Source organism: Oncorhynchus masou, chromosome 12 (assembly GCF_036934945.1).
Source record: "Oncorhynchus masou masou isolate Uvic2021 chromosome 12, UVic_Omas_1.1, whole genome shotgun sequence".
Taxonomy (NCBI): Eukaryota; Metazoa; Chordata; class Actinopteri; order Salmoniformes; family Salmonidae; genus Oncorhynchus; species Oncorhynchus masou.
The window spans coordinates 61229744-61236701 of NC_088223.1; positions in this window are offsets into that span (position 1 = coordinate 61229744).

Here is a 6958-nt window from a genome sequence, read left to right on the forward strand (position 1 = left end):
GTAGTAAGAAGTTGAGAAGTTGCTAAAGTGAAGATGAGGTTTGAGCACGCAACCTTTGGGATGCTAGACATTCACATCATATGCCCATCCTGACAAACCACCCTCCTTTCATGTTTGCCTTAAGTAACCTTCTGTCTTATGTAAGCATACCAAACATAACATATCATACTAATTTGAGTGTCCCAGATATACATTTACTATGTTATGTCTAGTCTATGAGACCAGGCTGGTGAGACTGACCAGGGAGGGGGGACACAGTCTTCCACCTGATGGAGAAACTCGAGTCACACCACATTGCACAAATTCATGTTATTCCTATGACCAGATAAAGTGAAATATTCCTTGATGTTAAAATAGACACGAGGAGCTGCTAATAATCAAAACGCAGGCCTATCGATACACGGCTACCCCATACCTCTACTTCTAACTGATTGGTTTATGTAAGCGGGGTAGGAGTAAAAGCAAGTGGAAGTAGGGAGAAGCGCATTCATGTTTTGTAAAATGTTGACAAAAACAGTGACAGTGCTGAGTAAAAACAGTGATAGTGCTGAATACAAACAGTGACAGTGCTGAATAAAAACAGTGACAGTGCTGAGTAAAAACAGTGACAGTGCTGAGTAAAAACAGTGACAGTGCTGAGTAAAAACAGTGACAGTGCTGAGTAAAAACAGTGACAGTGCTGAATAAAAACAGTGACAGTGCTGAATTAAAACAGTGACAGCGCTGAATAAAAACAGTGACAGTGCTGAATTAAAACAGTGACAGCGCTGAATAAAAACAGTGACAGCGCTGAATAAAAACAGTGACAGTGCTGAATTAAAACAGTGACAGCGCTGAATAAAACAGTGACAGTGCTGAATAAAACAGTGACAGCGCTGAATAAAACAGTGACAGTGCTGAATAAAACAGTGACAGTGCTGAATAAAACAGTGACAGCGCTGAATAAAACAGTGACAGTGCTGAATAAAAACAGTGACAGTGCTGAATAAAAACAGTGACAGTGCTGATTAAAACAGTGACAGTGCTGAATAAAAACAGTGACAGTGCTGAATTAAAACAGTGCTGAATAAAAACAGTGACAGTGCTGAGTAAAAACAGTGACAGTGCTGAATAAAACAGTGACTGTGCTGAATAAAAACAGTGACAGTGCTGAATAAAAACAGTGACAGTGCTGAATAAAAACAGTGACAGTGCTGAATAAAACAGTGACAGTGCTGAATAAAAACAGTGACAGTGCTGAATAAAACAGTGACTGTGCTGAATAAAAACAGTGACAGTGCTGAGTAAAAACAGTGACAGTGCTGAGTAAAAACAGTGACAGTGCTGAATAAAAACAGTGACAGTGCTGAATTAAAACAGTGACAGCTGAATAAAAACAGTGACAGTGCTGAATAAAACAGTGACTGTGCTGAATAAAAACAGTGACAGTGCTGAATAAAAACAGTGACAGTGCTGAGTAAAAACAGTGACAGTGCTGAATAAAAACAGTGACAGTGCTGAATAAAAACAGTGACAGTGCTGAGTAAAAACAGTGACAGTGCTGAATAAAACAGTGACTGTGCTGAATAAAAACAGTGACAGTGCTGAATAAAAACAGTGACAGTGCTGAGTAAAAACAGTGACAGTGCTGAATAAAAACAGTGACAGTGCTGAATAAAACAGTGACAGCGCTGAATAAAACAGTGACAGCGCTGAATAAAACAGTGACAGTGCTGAATAAAACAGTGACAGCGCTGAATAAAACAGTGACAGTGCTGAATAAAACAGTGACAGTGCTGAATAAAACAGTGACAGCGCTGAATAAAAACAGTGACAGTGCTGAATTAAAACAGTGACAGCGCTGAATAAAAACAGTGACAGCGCTGAATAAAAACAGTGACAGCGCTGAATAAAAACAGTGACAGTGCTGATTAAAACAGTGACTGTGCTGAATAAAAACAGTGACAGTGCTGAATAAAAACAGTGACAGTGCTGAGTAAAAACAGTGACAGTGCTGAGTAAAAACAGTGACAGTGCTGAATAAAAACAGTGACAGTGCTGAATAAAAACAGTGACAGTGCTGAATAAAAACAGTGACAGTGCTGAATAAAAACAGTGACAGTGCTGAATAAAACAGTGACAGCGCTGAATAAAAACAGTGACAGCGCTGAGTAAAAACAGTGACAGTGCTGAGTAAAAACCTTGACAGTGCTGAATAAAAACAGTGACAGTGCTGAATAAAACAGTGACAGCGCTGAATAAAACAGTGACAGCGCTGAATAAAAACAGTGACAGTGCTGAATAAAAACAGTGACAGCGCTGAATAAAAACAGTGACAGTGCTGATTAAAACAGTGACTGTGCTGAATAAAAACAGTGACAGTGCTGAATAAAAACAGTGACAGTGCTGAGTAAAAACAGTGACAGTGCTGAATAAAAACAGTGACAGTGCTGAATAAAAACAGTGACAGTGCTGATTAAAAACAGTGACAGTGCTGAGTAAAAACAGTGACAGTGCTGAATAAAAACAGTGACAGTGCTGAGTAAAAACAGTGACAGTGCTGAGTAAAAACAGTGACAGTGCTGAGTAAAAACAGTGACAGTGCTGAATAAAAACAGTGACAGTGCTGAGTAAAAACAGTGACAGTGCTGAATAAAAACAGTGACAGTGCTGAATAAAAATGTAAACATGAACTCACTCATTCTTTGACAGCCTCTCTTTGGTCATGGTTTTAAAAGTAATGAATCTCACCTAGACTAGTATCAAACTTTGCTGTGGGTTTGTGGAACCTGTAAATTGAGTTTACAGTGAGTTGAGCTATCCAATTGGCCAGCGCAGTAGGAGCATTTGATTTAGCTCTCCTGGTCCGCCCGGTAGGCGGAGTTTATCACTTCAGACAAATGAAAGGGTTCAAAATGGGAACACTTTGCCTGCAGGGCTTCTGAATCAACTGCACCTACCGCCAACAGTGCAAGACGAATAAAAAAAAGAGACATCGGAGTGCAAGGCTTTATCGTTGGCTTTTCTACAGAAATGTTTGGTGATCGACTAGGAATGCCTTGAAGATTGACCAGTGGATCTCGGTTGACCGGTTGGTGTGCACTGCTCTATAGAGTGGAAAATGTCTCCACTGCACTCCCTCTGCTCTGCAGTCTATCTCATGTAATACACAGTGACAGCTTAACAATCCAGCTGTTTTTAGCTGCACAAAGATTCAAAACCTGCTTTACATCAATTATTAAAGAAACAAAAATGATTACATCTCTCTCATGTTACACTATTGTGTAGAGTCTGAGTTTCTACTCATGAATCCTTGATATTTCACCGGTTCAGTCTGGATATGAAAGTTAAGCTCCTGACCTGAATGGTCTGAGCATTTCACTGTTATTCTACACCTGTTGTTTACGAAGCATGTGACAATTCAAATGTTATATGATTTGATTCAGGATAAGAGACTCAAACATTATGCAGTCAGTTCTTCTATTGAGTGTATTGTACTGTAACACAACAGAGTGGGTTTAACCCAGACATGACTCCCGAGTCTCACACCCACTCCAGCTGACACACATGTGCCTACATGCACGCACACACAAACGCGCATCCACATGCACGCACACACACACATACTGAGTCCTAGTACACTTGCCTGGCCTCGACAACTCCTCAACATCATGATTATCATTAATTTGGGTAGGAGAGAGGAAGCAGACAGAAACGAATACAACTAATGAGAATTTCACCCAAAACACAAAGCCTCTTACCGTCAAAACAATATCGATATCTATGTATAATCTATGGAAATCTTAACCCGACCTCTGATATGACATAACGATGGGAAATCAGAGCAGCAGTGATCATAGATCTAATGGCTTTGGTGTTAAGAGTGGTCCAGAGAGAGTGGGTGGGGTGTGGAACCTTTTAGTGAGATTAAACCTTCACGGCTTATTTATTCACATCAAGGCTGTGTTATGAACCCATTGACATGTGGCCAGGAGGAAAATAGGAGAGTGTGCAGGTGCTGAAAACCAACATATCATTATCATGTCAACGACACCCGCTGACAAGAAAGCACAACCTCAGCACACACAAGTCACAAGTCATCCAACTCCTAATCAAAAGAGTCGGTTGTCACAGAAGAGTTGAGATTGATTTGGTTAGCAGGCTGGTTGCCAGGCCGGTTGCTGTGGTGATGGAGAGAGGACAGTAACGATGTTAAGCACCACAGAGATTACTGTATCAGTATCAGTACTCAGAATGCAGCACTGCCTCCTCATTCCCCTCTTCATAAAATTATAGTCGACCATCAAATAAATCATTGTGTTGCCCTTTAAAGGGACTTTATCCACACTACTAGAGTTGGGCGATATTTGGGGAGACCTATTCCACAATAGGCTATTTCAAGTAACGCAGATATCCAATATTATCGTTTTGCGCTGTTAATTTTCAAGAGTCTAAGATGCTGGGAAACAAGGTTTGGAATTATCTGTCCTATATCTAGGATAGCAGCGGAGAGTCAGTTACAGTAGGAGCACATATAGTACCAGTCAAAAGTTTAGACACTCCTACTCGTTCAAGGGTTTTTCTTTATTTTGACTATGTTCTACATTGCAGAATAATAGCGAAGACATCAAAACTATTAAATAACACATGGAATTATGTAGTAACCAAAAGAGTGTTAAACAAATCAAAATCTATTTTATATTTGAGATTCTTCAAAGTAGCTAACATTTGCCTTGATGACAGCTTTGCACACTCTTGGCATTCTCTCAACCAGCTTCATGAGGTAGTTACCTTGAATTGATTTTAATTAACAGGTGTACCTTGTTAAAAGTTAATTTGTGGAATTTCTTTCCTTCTTAATGCCTTTGAGCCAATCAGTTGTGTTGTGACGAGGTAGGGGTGGTATACAGAGCATATCCCTATTTGGTAAAAGTCCATATTATGGCAAGAACAGCTCAAATAAGCAAAGAGAAACGACAGTCCATCACTACTTTAAAACATGAAGGTCAATCAATATGGAAAATGTCAAGAACTTTGAAAGTTTATTCAAGTGCAGTCGCAAAAACCATCAAGCGCCATGATGAAACTGGCGGTCATGAGGACCACCACAGCAAAGGAAGACCCAGAGTTCCCTCTGCTGCAGAGGATATGTTCATTAGAGCTGAGCTAACTGCACCTCAGATTGCAGCCCAAATAAATGCTTCACAGAGTTCAAGTAACAGACACATCTCAAAATCAACTGTTCAGAGGAGACTGTGTGAATTAAGCCTTCATGGTCGAATTGCTGCAAAGAAAACACTACTGAAGGACACCAATAAGAAGAAGAGACTTGCTGGGGTCAAGAAAGACGAGCAATGGACATTAGACAGGTGGAAATGTCCTTCGGTCTGACGAGTACAAATTTGAGATTTTTTTGATCCAACCGCCGTGTCTGTGAGACACGGAGTACGTGAACGGATGATCTCTGCATGTGTGGTTCCCACTGTGAAGCAAAGAGGAGGAGGTGTGATGGTGAGGGGGTGCTTTGCTGGTGACACTGTCAGTGATTTATTTAGACGTCACCGACCTTCTAGCCATCACTGATCCATTTTTCATTTTCCATTGTTTTTGTCTTGTCTTCTATCACACCTGGTTCCATCCCATCAATTACATGTTGTGTATTTAACCCTCTCTTTCTCTCATGTCCTTGTCGGTGATTGTTTGTTGTATGTATTGGTGCTAGTTATCTTTCTGGTGTGCGACGGGTTTTGTACCCACTTTCATTATTTTTGTATATGTTGGTTTTCGGGGTTTGTGAGCACTTATTAAACGACTCCATTTATACCAAGTTCATTCTCCTGCGCCTAACTTCCCTGCCACCAGCACGCACCCATTACACTGTGCTGTTTTTTTTGTTTATTTATGACATTTAAGTCATTATACTCTTATGGCAAAAAATAAGCCCTAGTTAATTAATTTTGACATATTGATACAGCCGAACAGATAAAACTGCACAGTTTTGATTTGTAAAGTTAAAGTCAAGTATTGTCTTGCACATCACAATATCTTCCACTTATCGCTGATTCTCGATATTATAATATATCGGCCCAACCCTAATTGCTACCACTCAAAACATGCCTCTAGCTTTCTCCCTATTTAGATACAATGCTGTCTCAGAGCTCTATGGACAATTCCTTTGACCTCATGGCTTGGTTTTTGCTCTGACATGCACTCTCAACTGTGGGACTTTATATAGACAGGTGTGTGCCTTTCCAAATCATGTCCAATCAATTGAATTAACCACAGGTGGACTCCAATCAAGTTGTAGAAACATCTCAAACATCTCAAACATCTCAAGGATGATCAATTTCGAGTCTCATAGCAAAGGGTCTGAATACTTATGTAGATAAGGTATTTCTGTTTTAAATTTTTTATAAATTTGCAAACATTTCTAGAAAACAGTTTTTGCTTTGTCGTTATGGGGTATTGTGTGTAGATTGATTAGGATTTGTTTTATTTAAACCATTTTAGAATAAGACTCTAACTTAACAATGTGTGGAAATAGTCAATGAGTCTGAATACATTCCTAATGCACTGTACATACTAGGGTTAGACAGTGGCTTCATAAATCTTCTGCACTAGTAACCAAATGGACTGAATGAACAATTGGAACAGTTGGTTCCCATGTTGTTTACGTGCTCCCTTTTTGTTCTAATTTATGAATATCTATATTGAACCAAGGTCCATGACATCCTCTCTGCCTGTCACTGGTTTATATCACTCTAGCTAATTCCCTGAACCAGTGGAATACAGCTGTATGAATGATTGCCTTTGGTAAGGGATGAGCCTCCACAATGTACAGATGCTGATTGCATTCAAAACAGGACAGCGCAAAAAAGCACACACACACACACACACACACACACACACACACACACACACACACACACACACACACACACACACACACACACACACACACACACACACACACACACAC